This window comes from Vulpes vulpes, chromosome 13 (genome assembly GCF_048418805.1).
Source record: "Vulpes vulpes isolate BD-2025 chromosome 13, VulVul3, whole genome shotgun sequence".
NCBI lineage: Eukaryota > Metazoa > Chordata > Mammalia > Carnivora > Canidae > Vulpes > Vulpes vulpes.
The window spans coordinates 70,924,348-70,946,675 of record NC_132792.1 but is presented as its reverse complement, the minus strand read 5'-3'; the positions used below and the strand labels follow the sequence as shown (position 1 = coordinate 70,946,675).

Below are 22,328 nucleotides of genomic sequence, written 5' to 3'. Positions count from 1 at the left end.
GGGATGTTGTATAACACTTGGCTTAGAAAATAAAGTAGAAAAAAAACCTTGATTACTAGCAAACGGTTTCTATAGTACCCAAGTACATGCAGTGCTTATTCAATTTTTTTTTCAATAAAAAAATAACATGGGTCGGTGACACCAAAAGAGATATTTCATATTGAAGCCACTTTATTCTTTATAACATTTTAAAATTTAATTTAATGTGCTTAGTTAAGTTTTACCTAGCATATAACCAGGTTGCAATAGTAACTCATCTATAAAATGATAAAAGTTTATGAGGTGTAATGCTGACAACACTATAAACTGGACTTAAAAATATACTTTTGTTGTTTTGCTGGATTAAATTAATGCATCAACTTGAAGGAAGTATTTCTGATTGTTACAACAATTTGCTATTCATGTAAAGCTCCCAGTGTGAATGGTCTCTGTATTAAAGACACACCACAATTTCTCCTAGCAGCACCATCCCACCTTCTCCCCCAAATCAAGCTTCTAAAAGATATAGCCAGGGACTACGTTTGCAGACATTTATTCAAAGTTTGTAAAACTTCTTCATAGTTTCAGCATGTAAAACTGCTGAAATTTTTCAAGTTTGTAAAACTTCTTCATAATTTCAGCATGTAAAACCATTAAGAAACTGTAACCGATTTTTAGTTTCACCAAAGGTGCTTCTCTGTGTAGTATTCAAAGTGGGCTGGTCTTCAGGGAGAGCCACAGAGGTGAGACACCACTGGTTTCCCAGGACAGACAACACTGGTGACAACACTGGTACCAACACCTTTCATCTTCATCTGCTTCAGGCTTTTCAGCAAAGTGACTTCACCTCATTGAGCTCTCCCCTCCCTGCTAGCAGTAGGGGCAAAAACCAGCCCATGAGCCCAGAGCTCTGATGGAGCCGGAGCTGTGTGCCTGGCCAGGTCATCCTTGAGTTTTGCTTTAACTCTTAGCTTTGTAATAAACTATGAAATTGCTAAGGGCAATCAGTTCACCTCAGGGCCTGTTTTCAGCAAGTGGTAACTAATGAATTTCAACAAAGAAAACTATATCAATATTAAGATAGTGACTAAGATCAATAGTCTAATTTACCTTAAAGGAATCCATATCCCAAAACAGAGAGCAGAAAAGTGATTCAATGACCCCTAAAGAGATTAGATTTTTCCTTTTATCTAATTACAATGAACATCAATAATTCAAAATACCAGAACCTAGCAAAATAATCCATGTTTTCAAACCTTCCACATCCTGCCTTCTTCACTCTGCAAAACTTAAACTGAAAAAACAAGGAATGAAACAGGAAATCTATCTACACTGCCATTGTGAACAAGTAGTAAACTGAGCCTTTTTCTTATGTCTTTTCTCCCTGCACTGGCGTGTTGGCAAACAAAGATCCCAGGCTTAGAAATGGGAGGATACTTGTAACAGAAGAGCAAAGGGGCAGGTCAAATGAGCCGGAGAAGCCACAGACTTGGTGAGCAGTCCTGAGATAATAGGGATCTGACTGGAATGAAATGGAAATGAGCAAATAATGACTGCATACACAAATAAACCATCAGTCTTCAGAATCATTTGGAGACTGTGATGATGTACGGATCACTCTCTTGCAAAAAGACATTTTCAAAGATTGAAAGGGTGCGGGGAGGAGGGCAACAGAAATGACTGTGTGCAGGGCTTCTGGGATGATGATGCTTTGTCCCTCCTCTGCACCATTCTGTAAAAGGAGTGAAAGTGCTTTCTGATTGCAGTCTCCCAGCCCTTCCTACCACCATGAGGCTGATTGCAGAAGGTCATCTCATTTGCAACTAAGGAGTGGGAAATCCCAGTACCGATGACATGTATTTGTTGAAATCCCAGCCACTGGTAGATGTTGGTGTTAAACTGGTGGAAATCTTTTAAAAATACTTTGCAATGACTTTAGCAGGATAAAAAGCAATCTTGACTTAGGGTACAATGAGCCCTGCCACTTACTGACAATGTAATCTGAGGCAGGTCTCATAAACAGCCTTAGCTTTGGTTTCTAGGCTGGACCTTATAAAAGACAAATTAGGCAATTAGTCAGAAATAATTTTAATGGCCAAGGACTATACAAATGATTAATATTTTAATGACAGAGTTCTGGTTGGGTGTATATGTAACCTCTCCTTAGGGAATGGGAAAAAGGTAACACTATAAACATAGACTGTTATACTAGGTGGGAGATTTGAATAAAAGCAAAGTAAGTTTCATAATCGCAATGGTTCTATGCAGTGGAGTAAACATTTTAAAAAAAATTTTTTTTATTATTTATTTATGATAGTCACACAGAGAGAGAGAGAGAGAGGCAGAGACATAGAGGGAGAAGCAGGCTCCATGTACCAGGAGCCCGATGTGGGATTCGATCCCGGGTCTCCAGGATCGCGCCTTGGGCCAAAGGCAGGCTCTGAACCGCTGCGTGCCACCCAGGGATCCCCTGGAGTAAGCATTTTTGTTGGGGAGCTGTTTTGTTCCTGCTAAAATCCAAGGAAGTCTATTTAATCCCTTCTCACCATCAAAACAGAGAAGGTTGTCATGGAGAGCAAGCAAAAGAAAGAACACAGGTGGTAGTAATTTTGCAGAATATACTTTGAAAGAGTAGTGACATGTCTATGAAGCAGTGAATTAACTAGAACTATAAAAATGCAGTCAGAGACACCTGGGTGGTTCAATCAGTTAAACATCTGTTTTTAGCTCAGGTCATGATCCCAGGGTCCTGGGATCTAGCCCCGTGTTGGGCTCCCTGCTCAGTGGGGAGCCTGCTTCTCCCTCTCCTCACCACTCGTTCTCTGTTGCTATCTCAGTCTTTCTCTCTCAAATAAATAAGTAAAATCTTAAAAAAAAATGTGATCAATACAGTCAAGGATAAACCTTGGTCAGTTTTTAAACATAACTTGAGATGTCTCTGCAATTAATAGAACTAAATGGAAGTGTCTTTTATTTTATTTTTTGAGATATAATCGACATGTAACATTATATTAGTTTTAGATGTACAACATAGTGATTCAATATTTGTATATATTGTGGAAGGACATGTCCTCTTAAACAAGAACAGACTTATGATATAGTCTGGATAGAATCAGAAGATAGATAAGAGCCATTATTGGTGAAAAGTTCTCCCCATCTCTTTGATGAGATGCAAGTTAACACAGAAACCTCACTTAGTACTATTTGTGATTTGTTATACATTATTACATATGAATGTGTGTATATGTATATATGTATATGTAAGCTAATGTAAACTTTACATACTTTCCATTCGTACTTTTTAGACAACAAAAAGTCTTTTTGTTGTCTGAATGTGTCTCCTGTGACAACCCTTCTAGCTCATCAGTGACCTATATTTCCTACCCATCTAATTCATTCACTCATTCATTAATTCATTCAATAAATATTTATGAAGCACTCACTATGCCCCAGGTACTGTGCTTGGTGTACAAAGATTAGTAAGTAAAGCACAACTTTGCTTTCCAGAAACCCAGCATCTTGTGAAGGGAGAATGGCATTAAAACAAGTCTCTAAACAATTGTCATCTCTATCTTGTCACTATCTTATTCAATTGGTTCTAGAAAAATTTCACCTAACTCATGCACTGGTTTGGACATCATGAATATATAAATTTCCATCAATCCTTCTATTGCTTCTTGAATGTAAAATGCTGGTCAGGCTTTAAAAACCTTGATAGATCTAGCTACTCAATATTTATCCCAAAGTCAAACGTCTAATATTTAATTAAGTGTAAAAATTAGCAAGACTGAGTCAGTTCTGTCTTCAAAGATCAGTCGGCCAGCTGGAATGTAACAGGTCTACTTATAGGACAATCACAACAAAAATATTAGCCCATGACTGTCCAAGATGGTTAGTTTGATCTGGTGAAGAAAATTATGAATAAATATTAAAACCCAGAGGAGGCATGGTGGTTACCATGTAATTAGTAACTATGTGCCAACCGTAGCCTTTAATTATATTACTTGAACTGAAATAAGGCAATACATTAGGACAGCTTGGATTTGGCTTCAAAAACCTGGCATAACGCAAGCAGCTTGTACATGCCCACAATGATATTTTCCTCCATTTTGCTATGGCAGCTGAATTATCCTTCAACAAATCAATGTACCTCTCACACTGGAACATATTGAGTTCATGTAGAGGAAATAGGAAAAGCCAGCAGCCAGCAGCCCCTCCCATCAGACCCCACAATGCCCTCTTCCCATCATGTGAATCTAACCTCTCCTATGAGCCACCATCACCTTCACCATTCCATCTGCTCTGAACAGAGGGGAGAGACTCTGGTCATATATTCCACACCAGGCTTTTAATCCTGCCAGATTGCACTGGTCTTTAACCATATGCCACACATTATTAGAGAACAGATCTTTCTATTTGCATGACAAGCTGTGGATTCTGGCCGGGTCTCCAAGGCCACCTCCAGATAGAGCACTGAGCACCCGCTGGATGTTTCCCTGGCACAGGCCCTGGCTCTGTCCATGCCAAGCTCGAATCGCAGCACCTCCACTGTGCAATCTTGAGCAGGTAATCCCTCTAGGCTTCTGTCCTCTCCTCTGTAAGGTGGAGGTTTGTCAATCTGCCCTACTGAACTGGAGGTAGAGGCAGATAGCATCATGCAAGGAGGGTGTGGGCTCCAGACCGGCCTGCGGTCAAAGCCTGCTCTTCCATTTACTGACTATTCGACCGTGAGCAATAACTTAAGAATTGCACATGGCCAATAAATGACTATATGAAATGTTAGCATCAGTATTATAACTTTCATAAAGATGAAGTGAGATAAATTAATTTTTAACTTTAGAGCAGCAAGTGGGAAATAGAAAACACTCGAAGATGGTGGCTATTCTTATTGTATTATCTTTTCAGTTATGTTTTATATGAGCTATATCATGCTGATGTAGCAGAGATTTGCTTGTCCCTTGAGGATGGGGTAAAGTTATATATAGCTGTGTAACTGTTGCTACCTTGAATGCAGAGTATGAACAGCTATTTAAACCAAGCATAACAAAACTCGGGGTTAGATTTTTTTTTTCTCTTCCATTGATCTGGATTTTAACAGAGCAGGCAATCACATTCCTTTTGTGACTCCCAGGTGTGACTGAGGTCTTTTGGGAGTGTAAAATATACTGACAAGGCAGTGAAGCACCTGTACTGTGAGGTCAGCTTCTCCTGGGGTTGCAAAAGTGAATTCGACTGTCGCGAAGTTTGTGTGTGTGTGTGTGTGTTTGCCTCCCCATCCCCCCTTTTTTTAAATTAATTACTGTAGAATTGCTGGTCTCTGAATTCTTTGCTCAGATTGGAGAGGAAGCATAAATGGATACCAGGACTTCAATTATATATACAGCCCTATGCAGGTTTCCCACAAAGAGCTGAGGAAAGCAGCATGCCTCTTTCTATAAACTGAAAAGGATTTGGAGCCCAAGTAAAGGCATATTATTCTCTTACATTTTTTTTAAAATTTGGCTTTAAAGATACACGGGACTGCAAGTCTAAAGGGATGTTCAGAAGTAAGCTTCTAGTTTTTTTGCTTTGTTACTGTAGATGCCTTGCAACTGATATATTCAATATTTTAAATAACAAAAAAATGAAATTCAACATTGTCCCTATACTATGAGTCTCCAGATTTCACAAGATGTATTTTGGCCAGACCCATTAAGGAAGAGTTCTTCAAATTTATTGGGCATTATATTTTCATCTTCTGTTTTACAGTTACTGGAGGTACAAAGCAGATTTTGGAGGGGAAAGATGCATGAATTGAGGACAAAAGTGATCTAATTAGCCCATGTAGGTGCCATAACCTCTGTTCTCTGTTTTTTCAGTTGATGTTGTTTTGCTGTACATAACTTTTATTTTATTTTATTTATTTTTTTTATTTTATGATAGTCACACAGAGAAAGAGAGAGAGAGGCAGAGACACAGGCAGAGGGAGAAGCAGGCTCCATGCACCGGGAGCCCGACCTGGGATTCGATCCCAGGTCTCCAGGATCGCGCCCTGGGCCAAAGGCAGGCGCCAAACCGCTGCACCACCCAGGGATCCCGTGTACCTAACTTTTAAAATATCATCTTTATTTATAATTTTATTATGTCTGTTTACAATTTTTTTAGTGCTGAAATAATAAGCCCTTTTTCCTTTTGTTCTGCTCAGAAAAGATCCTCAGCAACTTGCCAATGCTCTCTGCATAATAGTCACTGGTTTTTCTGATCTTGTGATTAGATTTTCCTTCCAGATCCATTTCTTAACAGGAGACAATTTCTAGTGCTCCCCTGCCAGATGTGCCCTCGCCACCATCCTTCAGTGGGACCATGAGGCTCACTCCCATTCATCTTGGCACGAACCATCTTAGTCACTGACCAACTAAGGAACTGATTAGCTGAGCCTCTAAAATGTCTTTTCATTAGTATAATAATGTGCTTTTGTGTACAAAGAATACCATATAGGTACAAACAAATATAATACTGGTAAAAATAAGTAAACATCAATGAATGGGGTAGTGAGAAAGGCACAGATGTTGGAATTATTTTTTTTTTAAGATTTTATTTATTTATTCAGGAGAGAGACAGAGAGAGAGAGGCAGAGACACAGGTAGAGGGAGAAGCAGGCCCCATGCAGGGAGCCCGAAGTGGGACTTGGTACCAGGATTCCAGGATCACATCCTGGGCTGAAGGCAGATGCTTGATCACTGAGCCACCCGGGAGTCACCAGATGTTGGAATTAAGTAGAGCAAAGGTCCTATCATTTTCTGGGGAGGTGGGTTATTTAATTTCCTAAATTTTGCTTTGTTGTCTCTAAAATAGGACAAGGATACCTCATCGAAATATTATGAAAATTAAGTGACTCAGTGTATGTGAAGTGCTTCTTCATTTCCTTCACATGAAAATACCAACTAAAAGAAAGAACTGGTAAGCTTATTTCCTTGCTGAGTAGTTCATCTCTTCCCATGAAGACTCTTCATAGAAACCATGCTGGTGCCAGCTCACGCTAGACTGGGTTGAGACCCACCAGGGGTAGCACCAAACCTGCAGAGGGCTGGATTTTCATTCACCATGGTCCAAAGGTCAAGAAGTGACCTACGACAAAGGCCAGATGATGCATGCATCCTGAATTATATTCAAAGTAAACATAAGCCTCGGAGAAAGAGGACTGACAGTCCAACTGATCACTCTGATCTGTTTCTGTACCAGAAACAATGGTACAGATATTGTGCCAATTGTACCAATCATTGCTTTTTTTTCGATCATTCTAAAATGGTAGGGTGTGAACCAGAGATCTCCAAACTGTAGGCAATATATACTTGGAGATGGAATTCTTAAGATTCTATATCATGAGGCCACTGCATGTGTGTCTGACCTGATAATGCTTTACTATCCCACACATTTATTATATTTCACATCACTGTCAAAACTAACCCTGAAAACTCAGAGATTTTCACAGCCACAGTGTAAAGCAATAACATTACCTCAGTAATAACTAATTAGAAAATGTACTAACAACAAATGATATTCCCAATTAGCAACAAAAACATATGGTATCTGGGAATAAATCCAATAAAAGGACAGTAAGAACCACATGGAGAAAACTTTAAAGTGTTATAGAAAGATGTAAAGAAAGATCTTAATAAATAAGTGGAATAAAACATGTTCATGGTTAAAAAGACTATGTCACAAAGATGCCAGTCTCCCCCAAATTAATCTTATAAATTCAATGCAAATTCATTCTAGGAACCCCAGTAGAATTTCTTTTGTAGAAATTGACAAGTTGGCCTTAAAATTCACATGGAAGAGTAAAAAGCCAAGAGTAGTTAAGATATTTTAAAGAACAACTTGAGAGAGTTCTCCATATCAGATAGGACAAATCACAAAGCTATAGGAATCAGGATGGTGTGGGATAGACAAAGAGACATCCAGAACAGTGATAGTCCAGATTCAGATGTATATGAAAACAGAGGAGGTATTGTGAAGCAGTGGAGAAAGGAGAAGATATTTGATAAATGGTTCTGATATCATTGCTTATCCATATAGGAAAAAGATCTCTAACACTCCAGATACAAAACCAAATTTATGATATATTAAAGACCAAAATATCTTAGAAGAAACATCATAGAAAGGAAGAATTTCTTAACCGAGGCACATAAAAAAAAACACTACTTATCATTAAAGCTTCTGTTCAAAAATTATACCATAAACAACTTTAAAGTAAACTATATACCGGGAGGATATGTTTTAAAAGGCTATACCTGGTAGAGATTATTATTGAGAATTTATAAAGAACTTTACATGGTAATCATGCACAGACAAATCACTCAATAAAAATGGACAAGGGAGATGAATAGGCAATTTACAGACAGGAAACCTGAATATGTTGTAAATATATGACAATCTCATCACCCACCCAGTAAATGTAAATTAAAACAATCAAGTACAGTTACATTTACACCTATCAGAATGACAAGTTTTGGCAAGTATGTGGAGAAATGAGCACTTAAATCCCATACTGATTTTGATCATGTAAATAGGTGCAACCACACTGGAGCAAAATTTGATGATAGAGACTTAGGTTAATATGCCCAAACACTAAGATCAGAAATTCAGCTCAAAAAAATATATAATAGGAAAAATCTCTCACATGTGTTCAAGGAAATATATGCAAATATGTTTATGACAAGACTATTTTGAATACTCAACAACTGGAAACCATCTATGTATTTCAAAAGAGATTAGATGATTCAATTAGGATGCATTCAAGAAATGAAATAATATGCCAGAGTTAATGAATTATTATCAATATAGATAAATATGAAAAGTAACATCGAGTAAAAAAACTAAATTTTAGAACACATTTCTCAAAAAAATGTAAAAATACTACATACTGTTTATGTATGTAATAATGTATACTTATTATGTTAAGGAATAATTGGGGAGGGAGAGGAATAGAATCAGAAAAAAATACAAAAGAATATTGAAATGTATCATTAAAGTTTTATGTAAACCTGAGGAAGTGTGGCAAAAAATTTGTCAAAATATATTAAGGTGTGATCAAGCTCATGGTTCATATCTGTTTTAGATTTTAGATATCATATTTTTCAGTTCTAGGATTACCCTAATTTTTTTAGTTTCCATATTTCTCCTGAAATTTGTTTAGCTTTTCACCTTTATAATTCTCCTTTCTAAAGATTTTCTTACCTATATCTTGATTACTTTTAAAATCTTCTCCAAGTAATTTTAATATTTGGATTGTCTGTCAGATTTTTTTTCTCTTGGTGAGTCACTATCCCAACAATTAAATTATTGGCATATATTTTTCAGGAAAAAGAACCATAGTTCCTTGGAGTAGTGAAAGTAAAAATATGCTCAATTAAAAAACGGCAATGACGAAGCTTGCTGAAAGGATCTGGGAGCCAATATGAAGGAGTTTCCAGTGGGCAAAACTGGAACAATTTGAGTAACAAAATAATGATCTTTTGGATTATAACTCATAAAATAGGGGTGCCTGGGTGGTTCTCAGTCAGTTAAGCCTTTGCCTTTGGCTCCAGGCATGATCCTGGGGTCCTGGGATAGAGCTCTCCATCAGGCTCCCTATTTAGTGGGGAGTCTGCTTCTCCCTGTCCCCCTGAAGCTCCCCCGGCTTGTGCTAGTTCTCTCTGTCAAATAAATAAATAAAATATTTTTTAAAAAACCTTATAAAATAAAACAAGCTTCCATGAGTTCATGCTGATATAAATAATTAATTGAATAAATAGGTTCATGGGAGAAAATAGAAAGTTATTTCTTACAGAAGAATTTTAATTAATATATGTAGAAGGTATGAAAGAAATATAAAAATTAACTTGGGTCAAATACCACAATGATAATTGCTACAGAGAGGATCCACCCATTGATATAAAATTTAGCATTTTAGGAGCAACAGTATGCATAGTCTTAATGTATTTCTCACAAAGTTTCATCAATTATAGAAAGAAAAATAGTATGGGGCACCTGGGTGGCTCAGTCAGTTAAGCATTTGACTTAATTTCGGCTCAGATCATGATCTCAGGGTCATGAGATGGAGCCCCATATGTGGCTCCATGCTCAGCATAGAGTCTGCTTGAAATTCTCTCTCTCCCTCTCTCTCTGCCCCACCCCATGCTTGCTCTCTCTTTTTATTATTATTATTTTTTAAAAGATTTTATTTATTTATGAGAGACACAAAGAGAGAGAGAGGCAGAGACACAGGCAGAGGGAGAAGCGCAGGCCCCACACAGGGAGCCCAACGTGGGACTTGGTCCCGGGATTCTAGGATCACACCCTGGGCCAAAGGCAGCGTTAAACCACTGAGCCACCCAGGCTGCCCTCACTCTCTCTTTTAAATAAATAAATGGAGGAAAAAAAAAGTAACTTTAGAGTAGAGAAACCCAGCAGATGCTGTCTTAATCCAGTGATCAAGATTAACAGCCTCAGAAATAAGATGTACTGACATCACATATCACTGATATGATGCAATAAAAATGGCTAAAATCACTTCTGTACCATTTTTGCATAAAATGCATAATCTCAATCTAATCGTGAGAATACATTGGATAAACCTAAACTGAGTACCAAAATGATAGAACAACATTTGTCAAAAGTGTCAAGGTCAGAAAAGACAAGGAAAGACTGGGGATTGGAGGAGATAAAAAGACAATTTAAAGTATCGTGGGATTCTGGATTGGATCCTGGAACCGAAAAGGACATCAGTGGAAAAAAGGATGAAATTTGAATAACACCTGGTTTGAAGTTTAGTAATAGCATAGTACCAATGTTAATCTAGTTTTGATCATTATACTATGAGTATGCAATATATTAGCATTAGTAGAAGGTGGACAAAGTGTATATGGGAACTGTTTGCTATCTCTACAACTTTTCCATATTTCTAAAACTATTTCAAAATAGTTTTAAAGTTACCAGCATATCACTTTGACTCTGTGGAGACTCATTTTTCACTGTTAGGGTGGATGTATTCCAATTTGGCCCTGAGTTGTAAGGAGTTGGTCCTTAGTCTTGAAATTAGCACTAGTGTTTCCCAACATGTATTTGAACTGTAGCTATAAAATAGTAAACCTGCCCTTCCTCCTAGCATGTGGCCTTTTTGGAGTTTAACTGAAAAGTCTGAGTGTTACTAAGTCCTTCTAACGTGGTGAGGCTTGAACTCTCAACTCCATCTCTGTGACATCAGGCAGCTGCTGCTCACAGCTGGGCTCCTCCAATTCTCTGCTCATACATGAAGTTCAAAGATAGCAAAGAATTCAAGAGGAATTCAAGTGCAGATGTTAGGGCTGTCCTCTCCGCTGCATCCTTTTCTCTGGGATTTCCTGCTCACATTTCTTACTGCTCTGACAACCTTGAATTCTGACCTGACTCTTCAGTCTACTGTGATGGCTGCTTTCTGCTTGAGTATTTGCCTGTGTGCTATGGTGAACTGTGTGTATGTGTTGGGGGTGGGGGTGTTGGAGAGATGTGTGTCCCTTCTAGCTTCTGCCTAGGTTTGGTTGTCTTCCACTATCTTAAAGCTGTTGTAGTTGTATGTTTTCTCCAGAGTTTAAAATTGTCATTGAAAGAAGAGGTAGTCTGAGATAAGCTACTCTATCAGTACCAAGACACTAGTGTGTAATAAACCTTTTAAAAAATATTTTATTTATTTATTCATGAGAAACACACAGAGAAAGGCAGAGACACAGGCAGAGGGAGAAGCAGGCTCCCTGTGAGGAGCCAGATACATGACTCAATCCCAGGACCCACCCGGGGTTCACACCCTGAGCCAGAGGCAGACGTTCAACAACTAAGCCACCCAGGTGCCCCTGTAATAAAATTTTTTAAAAAGATTTTATTTATTTATTCACGAGAGACACAGAGACAGAGAGAGAGGCAGAGACACAGGCAGAGGGAGAAGCAGGCTCCATGCAGGGAGCCTGACATGGGACTCGATCCTGGGACTCCAGGATCACCCCCTGGGCTGAAGGCGGTGCTAAACCGCTGAGCCACCCCGGCTGCCCTGTAATAAAATTTGTAATGCCTAAATAGTCTTATAGTATAAATATTTAAAACAATAGAATTAGTATTGGTCTGTCAGCAAGTCTTAAAGTTTTTCAGAACCTTCATGGCCATATCAGGGCAAAAATGTTAAGACAGCCTTAATTTTTTTTTTAAATTTTTTTTTTCCTTCGCCTTATCACCTTCCTATAATCACCTTTCCTTCATGGCAGAGATTCTTGGTCTTACTTTTATTATTTTTTTAAATATTTTTTTATTGGAGTTCGATTTGCCAACGTATAGTATAACACCCAGTGTTCATCCCGTCAAGTGCCCCCCTCAGTGCCTGTCACCCAGTCACCCCATCCCCTGCCCACCTCCTCTTTCACTATCCCTTGTTTGTTTCCCAGAGTTAGGAGTCTCTCATGTTCTGTCTTCCTCTCTGATATTTCCCACTCATCTTCTCTCCTTTCCCCTATAATCCCTTTCAGTATTTTTTATATTCCTCGTATGAATGAAACCATATAATGTTTGCCCTTCTCTGATTGACTTAATTCACTCGGCATAATACCCTCCAGTTCCATCCCTGTCGAAGCAAATGGTGGGTCTTACTTTTAGATACCCCTTCAGGACTCCATTGAGTTTCAATTGATTATCAATTTATCCAGTGCCTTCTTTAGTTGCCAACACAAATACTTATTGAATGAAAAGATAAAGGAAGGAAAGAAGAAAGGAAGGAAGGAAAGAAAGAAGGAAGGATCTCTTTATCTAGTATTATATATTATATTTATTATATTATATAATAATATACTACTTGTGGTGTCTTCCCTAGAATATTAGCAACATAAGCACAGAAACTTTGGTCCGCCCTGTCCTCCAAATGCTGTATTTCCAGTGTTTGGAACAGTAGAGCTCAGTAGGAGCTCAGTAGATACTTGTTGAATGAATAAATGAATTTTCATGACAGTCCTGTAGGGCTACTATTTTTTATCCTCATTACACAGAGAGCAAAACTAAAGATCAGGAAAATAAGCTAGGCAGATTTGGATTAAACTGCAGATGTTCTAAAGGGCTCAGGGTGTGAAACATGGCAGACGATGTGGACAGCAAGAAACTACCAGGATGGTAAAACAGCCCCTGGATCTCAGAAGGCTCAGCCTGGTTGAGCTAATTTATGTGAAAATAAGAAACAACAGAGAGCTTCAAGGCAGATTATATGCTTATGATCAGCATTTAAATGTAATATTGGGAGATGTGGAAAAATGTGACTGCTATAGAATTTGATGAGGAAACGTACAAAGATATATAAAGCAACAAAACAGAATATTTCAATGCTCTTTGTCCAGGGAGATGGTGTTGTACTAGTTGCCCCTCCATTAAGAGTTGGCTGAAACAAAGAATTTATTGTGTATGGAAAATGGGAGACTTTGTATGATTGCCTCTTTAGAAGACATTCAGAAGAGAAACCTGCATAAATTTTGATATTAAGAAATGACCAAGGACTCTTCCACTCTTGAAATGACTCCATTTGCATATAACTCAAAAATCCTTAAGCTAAAGGGCATTTTTGTATTTTTCCAATCCTTTCAAAAAATGGGGTCATAAGGATATAGAAAAAAAACCCAAAACCCAACAAAACAAAACAAAACAACACAAACCCATTTCTTCTATGCCCATTTCTTCTTCTGGAACAGTAGAAAATGGAAGTGGAAACAAGGGCAGGATGCTCAGCCTGGGGTGTGGAGGAGGACGAAGGATGATATGGTAGGTGGGCAGTTTTGCTCAGTGGCCACTCACGATGCTTCCAAGGCACTTCTTTTTGAGGTCAGCCTGACTGCCCTTTACTTCAAATCATGTTCTAGGCTAGCAGCATTTATATGATAACGGTTAGGGAAAATGGAGCCAAGTTAATCCCCCTCTTCCACCAGCTCCTGCTTTGTGAATTTGCTTCCTGAGATCCTAGATCTGATAGTGAAATCGCAAAGGAAAGCACCAAAGAGGCTAGGAACTAAGTGACATCAGCATATCTGTGCTCATTTTTATTGTACAGAATTCCACAAATCAGAATAACTCATTTAGGGCAGGCTATTCTCTAGAATATTCTCTGTGCCTGACTCCTGAGAGGACCCGTACTGGTAAGACAGTTGGGAAGCAGTTATAAATAATTTCATTGTAAAGACCAAGAAAACTACAACGCAGTGCATTTCAGATATTAGCCAGGTAACACATGACATCTCTCCAGCAGACACAAGAGATGTCCTTTTCGAAAGCATTTGAAGAAATTGCTCAGGAGATGCTCCATGAAGATACTTTTTCTTAAATCTTTTTATGGACCTATCACCAAAATGTATGGTGGATTCGGGTATTTTAAATTCTGCAGTTAGTGGGGACATGAGCAATACAATTTTGTTTTGATTTGTTACTACATACAGTCAGTCCAAATGTATTGAGAAAGATGTCTGGTGCCATGAAATGGGTCTGCTCTGGGTTGTGTGTGATAACTCGCTGATATCGTGCCTCAAACAGAAAAGCAATATGTAGAAAAATAAATACTTGGGAATCCTGGCTTTCTCCCTCCATGTTCATAAATAGGATGTTTGTGACTTGACTGATGACGCTCTAAGATATTTGCCTCAAAGTCCACGAAGTCTGACACCACCTCACTGTGTCGAAAATTGCTTTCCCAACTTCTCACCGCTTTTGCCAATTTTGCAACTCAAAGTTGTGGAAAATGTGTGTGTGTTTTTTTTTTTTTTTTAGAGTGTTTGAAATCTATGTAAGCCAGATGTCATTTCCATTAGTTATTTTGCAAGGTTCTTTCCCTTAACTCACAGAAGTAAATACACCAACTGTGAAAGTGAGACAGTTTGCACAGTGAGCCTTTCTTTCTTCCTTGTGGATCTGGGGGGCACACACGTAAGAGGGTCTAGGCCCACTCTAAGCGATGGCAGGACCACTTGGTGAAACTGCGGAGCGTGAGCCTCCCCTCTAAATGCAGCAGTGGCCACTCACTCCTGGCGGGGGTGTTGTTATTCTAGAACATGGGCTTGGTATTGCTAGATTTAAAAAAGAAAAAAACCTAGAAATCTGAGTTTTCATAGAAACTTCTCAATTTTCAAATGTCAGAAACTAATTAAAAAATTTAAATACACAAACAAGACACAAGACCCCTTGTGCCAGCCGTTAAATAAAATCCAGCAGGTGTTCAACGTTGGGTATGTTGGGTCGGGTGCCAGACAGCCAGTCCCTCCAAAGAAGGTTCTAGAAGAGGCAGCAGACTCCCCCGCTCTTAAAGGTCACCTGTTTTTAATATATTTGTGAAAGAAAGACAGTGTCATACTTGCTATGGAGATGTTTCCTGGCTACTTCTTTCCTACCCAGCAGGACCCACTCCCCAGAGCTCCTGGTTATTAACCACCTCGAGAAGACTGCTAAGTCCCTGGGGATAGCTGAACCTGGATGGATGTGAGGCTGCCCCAGTCTTTGTTCTTGCTTCCTTGACCCTCCACATTGTTAAACCACCCCCTGCTCACCATCACATGACACCTGATTATCCTGGAGAGAGGCAACTAGCTAAAGAGTTTAGGCTTTAGAAGGATTTTATTATCTTTATAAACTATGTATTCATATCCATGTCTTCATAATGCAAAGAATAAACACAATAAAGTTAAACATGCCATGGAATGGCCTTGCTTCCCATCCATTCTGTTCTCATTATATCCCCTTGTCATGAACTCAACATGATACCTCCCATTCAAGGAAACCCTACCCTTCCATAGGCTCCAGCTCCCCTTTTACTACCCTCCTTCGGCAAGCCAAGGGAGGTAATGACCCGAGCGTGGATTTCCTGATGTCTGGGTTATTCTGACCAGTTACCATCCAGGGGTCAGTGTGGTGCAGATGGTGAGCGAGGAGGGGCTCATTCAGCATGATGACTCCCAGGGGGCTTGAGTGACACATATCCAAGTCAGTACAAAGCTGCAATTAGGCTTTTGCAATGCAGCTCAGGCTCCTTTGAAGATGTGCCTCTTCAGTCAGGGTCATCCAGGAGCTAAGTATCAAATCAAACAGCACACACACACACACACACACACACACACACACCTAAGGACACGCAGTATTTCTCGGGGCAGTTAGGTCTAATCTAGGCTAAGGAAGAAAAACATTTTCCTAATTGGGATACAGTCTGGCCAGCTGGCCTCCCCACCGTGGAGGTAGGACTCTATTACTCACGGTGGTGTTGATTCACCTTTGTTCTCCTGCCAGCTCTCCATGGCCTCCAGGTCTAGTGGGGAAGAAAAAATGGGATTCATTAAAGGCGGCCTACCCATTAACTTCTTAATGTCTGTCAGTCTGTTGGAAAAAACCCAGAAGAGTCTTTGAAATTATTTTATTTTATTTTTTATCCAATGGGGTCAAATTTTTGTAAGGGCTTTCTGTAATCTTTGTACATAAAGATCATTTCTAAATAACCCCTAAATGTTGAAGAAGGTGTGGGCAGATGGTTATGAATTTGGTTACTCTAAAAAGCTGAATACAAATCCCTCACCAATAGGAGAAGAATCAAGATCATGTGTGGGAAATTCTGACTTTTTCATTTGCCTTTGCATTTTCCCCCACTAGTTTTTCAGGGTTTTTTTTTGTTTGTTTGTTTGTTTGTTTTTGGTTTTGGTTTTGGTTTTGGTTTTTTAGAGAGAGAAAGTGTGCATGCAAACAGGGGTTGGGGGGCAGAGAGAGAGGCAGAGAATCTCAAGCAGACTCTACACTGAATGCAGGGTTGGTATTGCTAGATTTAAAAAAGAAAAAACCTAGAAATCTGAGTTTTCATTGAAACTTCCAACTCAGGGCTCTATCTCACTACTCGGAGATCATGACCTGAGTTGAAACCAAGAGTCCAACATTTAACCGACTGAGCCACTCAGAGTCCCTTTCTCCCACCAGTTTTAGGGTCAGAATCTTTCAGCATTAGTAAGATAATAATTTCTGGGAAATGATTGATACAAGTTGTATTAGGAATTGAGATGTATGTGTCACATGACGTGCACACATATATTTTGCACCAATAATGAAAATGCACAACTTCATTTCTTTTCTCTTTGTGGTCAGTGAGTGATCACTGAATATGCCCTTAACTTTCTAATGTTGGGTCTTTTCAAAAGATTTTTTTTAAAGATTTTATTTATTTATTCATGACAGAGAGAGAGAGAGAGAGAGAGAGAGAAAGAAAGAGAGGCAGAGGGAAGCAGGCTCCGTGCAGGGAGCCTGAGGTGGGACTCGATCCCGGGTCTCTAGGATCACATCCTGGGCTGAAGGCAGCGCTAAACTGCTGGGCCACCGGGGCTGCCCCTAATATTGGGTCTTATATATATCTAATAAGGTAGGAACAGTTTTATTTTTTGTAAATTTCAAAAGCTTCCCTCTCTGGGATAGATGAGGAAAAGACTGGATTTCTATGGCCAAAGTAAACATTGTGAACTGAATAGTTTTGACACAGTGGCTTCTCAATCATTGTTTGCACTGTAGACACTGTGGCTAGGACAGAGGGGAAATGCATATGCCTGGGTTCAGGAAGACTAACATAAATCCTAGCTCTGCCCTTGTTGGCTGGAGGAACTTGGACAATCTAATTGTTAAAGTTTGGGCTTCTCAGGAAGCAGCCTCAGAGACAGATGGTTAGTGTTCGAGTGTATACTAGGGAACAGCACTGGAAAGGACAGCTGTGGAAAGGACGAGAAGGAAGCAGTTTGGACAGAAGGGAATTTGAGCTTCGAGATCTATCTGATAGCCCCAACCACCCTACTGGGAACTCTGGAACTAAGATGTCCCTACAGATTGATGCTGGGCTTTGCTACCTCTAATTCCTTGGACACAGGCTACATACCGGGAGGGGTGTGATCTGGGGGAGGCAGCTCTCCACAGTTTGAGGCTAGCCCTGAAGGGGATGACAGCACTTCAAACAGCTGGGGGCAAGTCCTTTCTTGAAGATGGACCTGGGAAGGGAATCTTTGTCCATCTCACTTGACTTCTCTGAGCTTCAGTTTTCTTGTAAGGACTCCATGGAGATCGAATGCGGTAATGACTGTAATCCACATAGCACAGTGCTTAGAACTTTCTAACCTCGCGACGAACATTCATTCTCGTTGTTATTACTCAAAGGGCTGTGGTTGAGACAACTAATTTCAAAGTGCTTGTTCATACAAGAAAGGGGGGCATTCTTTTAATGCTTTCCACATCACGAGGTAGATATCCCTAGGCACAACTTACAGGGCAACAGCTTCTTGAATTTTGTTTTGTTTGGAGACCAAAATTCTAAGGTGTCGTAGCTTCAGCGAAATGGGGAGGATGGTGTCATATAAAGACACAAGGATACTGGAATGTCTGACAGGACCATGGACAGGAATGCAGAGGGATACTGTGAACAACAGGCACAGGAAGACATGGGGGTTTACGTGACATCTTCATCTCTGCTTGTCCAAGTGGTAGCACTTCTGACAACACATCGATATGGGCTATTTTCCACCTCTCGAGTCTGGCAGATCACCTTCCTCACTCTTTTGATCTTGCAAGGCCATAAACTGTTCTGACAACATCCAGGCTTTACGTATCCAATGGTTCCGAGTCAGGTATCCAGCCCTGGACTAATCAAGAGCGGCGAGGATCACATTGTCATGTGGCTCCCTCTGCTTCCCACGCTGTGTGGTTAGGTCAAGGGGGGCAGTGGACTTTCAAGAAAAAGGCCTGATAAAACATTAGGTGGCCACTGGATCCAGAAAGCTGGAAAAACTACTTTTCTTGGATGTTAACCTTAGGAGAAAAAACAATATGGATTATTGGAGAAAAGCAGGTTATGAATCAGAGGGTAACAAGTTGTCTGTTGGCAAAAAAAAATCATCACTACGTTTGTTTATTAAGTCGTTTGTGGAAAAAGAGAACAGTGGTGGCGGGTTGCTCTGGAAATCTGTCTAATCGTTTCATGTTATAGTTCCAACCTGGAATTGATGGGAATATACTGGATGCACATTCATTGACATTTTATTTTTAGAGGATTAAAGACAGACGGCCAACATCTCACTTTTACTTCCTTTGACCTTGTACTGTATTATTCCTCACAGTGAAGAGATGAATTCGGTCAGAATATTAGAACTTGAGTGATATCATTTTGTTCACAGGGGTTTAGGGATAGAATGTTCCAAAAAAATGTTTTATCAATCATATGCAATATTGGACTAAATGAGACTAAAAGAGATGCATTAAGCATAGTGCACATGCCTTCAAGATGTTTTGCATACTCTTTCCGCCAGAATAATCAGCTTTGATGAGAATTTGATCTTCCCATTGTCATTTTCACTCTGAATAGTTTCTTGCGGGAAGCATTCAGTGCAACAGCAGTTTATAAAAAGTGCTTCATAAGCTCTAAAATAACTTTGTTGTCTCAGTTGATTTAGTACCTCCGCCAGCTCCAAAGGCTCACCTGAGTTGTTATGTTCACATCGAGTTTCTGAGGCTAAGGGGAGCTTCCAAAGTCTGCATTTTCGGGGACCGAATAACTATTCTCTCTTCTGTTTTCAGCTACATACCTATGCCAACATAATAATCTGATTGTCTTAGAAATTGCCAAAAATTAAAGAGACAAATGAAAGAATTCTGAAGATGTTTCTGCCTGCATCCAACAGCCAATCACTACTTTGGATCCGTTTTCTCTCTCTGACAAGCAGCGTGGCCCCACTTGGGGGTCAGACATACTTGGGTTTGAATTCTGGCAGAACCACTCACCGGAGCTCTGGTCTTTCACAAGTGGCTCTCTTCTCAAACAGTAAATGTCCCTGCATCCTTCACAGCTTCAGCAGCTTCTTCATCTTCTGGGAACCTGGTCATAACTTTTTGTCTGCAAGCCAGCTTTTTCTGGGAACATTTCCCCTGAAGCCTTCTCAAAAAAAGGCTGATTTTCTTTTCTTATATCCCAATTGCTTTAGATGTTGCCCTTGCTGCCTTACCCCCAAACAGTGTCATTTCCAGACCATCAGGTCCATTTTTCTTTTGGAAAAAAAATAAGTAAAATAAAATAAAAACAATGCAGCTTCTTTGAAGCTCGTTGTCATTCACTTGAATAAGCTTCCTCTGCTTTGTAACCATCAAAATCCTGTTCATTCATTGAACACTTCAGTCCCTAGATGGCAGCCTTCTTTTTCCCCCCAAACCTTTGCCATCATCTTTGATGACTTCACCGTGCATGAAGGTGTCTTCATTCATTTTAGCTTCTCAGGTCCTAGACCATGTCATTTCTGATGATCTTGTGACATCTCCATTATGTCCACACACTCCCAAAATCGTGTCTCGGACTATATCATCACCATAAACTGTACCACCTCTGAAATCTGATTAACTCCTCCCAATCACTGCTTCCTATTACTTCAGCTCCCATGCTTCAGTACTCCTGCAGCAACAATCTTCAACCTCACTGCAAATTTAATTCTCAACTTTCTATCCACTGGCCCTCCCCTTGTTCTTCTTCCCCTTGTATTTTATGATTCATTATTATGATTGCTCACTTGCAAATAGTGTCACCACTGTTCCCATCCTCTGCTTTTGTCCCACCCACTTGGTAAAACTCTAACCTTGAATGAACTCAGACACCCACATTCCCATTGCCTGTATCCAAGCAGCAGGGGGTTGCTGGAGAAAATCCTCCAGGCAAGCTAGTATTATAATGCATGAATGTTCATGAGCCTCAACTGGCCCCTCAGAGAGGTGAGAGAGAGTGAGAGAGAGTGAACACAAGTTGGGGTGGGGGCAGAGGAAGAGGGAGAAGCAGACTGCTGGCTGAGCAGAGAGCCTGATAGGAGGCTCCATCCCAGAACTCCAAGATCATGACCTGAGCCAAAGGCAGACACGTAACTGGTGAGCCACCCAGAAACCCCGAGAATGCTTTTTTTTTGAATGATTTTTTTCTCCAAACTTTGAGAATGGTCTTGCTACACCAAGCTAAACATTTAAAAAAATATCTTGCTTTTATTTAGTTTTTCCAATGCACTCAATGTAGTTTCATTAGAAACAAATATCTTTTCATCCTCATACTTCATGTGTGATTGTTTATGAATTTACATAATTATTATAAATAATGTAACTGGCATAAATAGATTTGGGAACAAATACCACCATCTCTTGATGTGCATTCAAACCAGTTGGTGAGAGCATAAATGTACGACAGGCAATGTTCTTTAATATACACAAACTCTTTGATCTTTATCATCTTTATTCCTTTCAAAAAACAGTGTATACCTTTTTATTTAAAAAAATATGGAGAATGAGCATTGGAATGAGGAGAAAAATATGATTTGAAAGCAGCTGCAGCAAAGGAGTCATTTATTTCTAGTGGTAAAATTTAAATTGATTTGAATTAAGATGTTGTAATTAGAAGCCAATTATGTAATTAGTTTTTTAAAAAATGGACAATGGAAATTACTGAAAATGTAATAAAGTACATTATTACTTGCTTTAGTTACATATATAAATGGCTTTTTGAAGTTTAACCAAATTAGAGCACTCTTTAAAGCTGGTGAGTACTCAGAGCTTCTTATTACATGCAGTATATTACACACATATACACAGAATTACTTTAGGCATAATATTCATTGGAACAGATGTTTCTTATTAATACTATTAGTCAATTATGTCCATATGACATAGCGGGAGGTGGAATATGAGATCCCTTGGCACATAATATTGGTTACAATTTTTTTTTAAAGATACAAGAAACAGAAGAAAATACAACAAAAATCTTTGACAGATTATAACTACAATTAATCTGTTCATTTCACCGCTAATCATTTTTCACTTCAAATATTATCTCTCTGGTATTAAAACTGTTTAAAAATCAACAGTTGGGATACCTGGGTGTCTCAGTGGTTGAGCGTCTGCCTTCGGCTCAGGGTGTGATCCCGGGATCCAGGATCGAGTCCCACACCGGGCTCCTTGCAGGAAGCCTGCTTCTCTCTCTACCTATGTCTCTGCCTCTCTCTCTCTCTCTCTCTCTCTCTCTCTGTGTCTCTCATAGTAAATAAATAAAATCTTTTTTAAAAAAATCAACACTTATCTAAAGGAGATCAAACTCAGCTATTAAGAGAGGAAGACTTTGCACTCCGTTACTGTCTGCTTTCTTAAGGATTGTGAGTTGTTAGCCATTCATTTCCAATTAGAGGGTATTCTTTCTAATGTATGGTTAGAGAAAATATTGTGTAAGAGCAAAGATGTAAGCAATAAGAATTCTGCTTAATATTTCTAATCGTTAAATTACTGCCATCTAAGTAGAGGTAGTTGTAGAAAATTTA

General features: G+C 39.3%; 1 pseudogene; it reads left to right on the top strand.

Annotated features, from left to right (window-relative positions):
- The first annotated feature begins 13,087 nt into the window (after positions 1-13,087).
- Positions 13,088-13,391, top strand: LOC112932301 (U6 snRNA-associated Sm-like protein LSm3 pseudogene; annotated as a pseudogene).
- Positions 13,392-22,328: the final 8,937 nt, after the last annotated feature.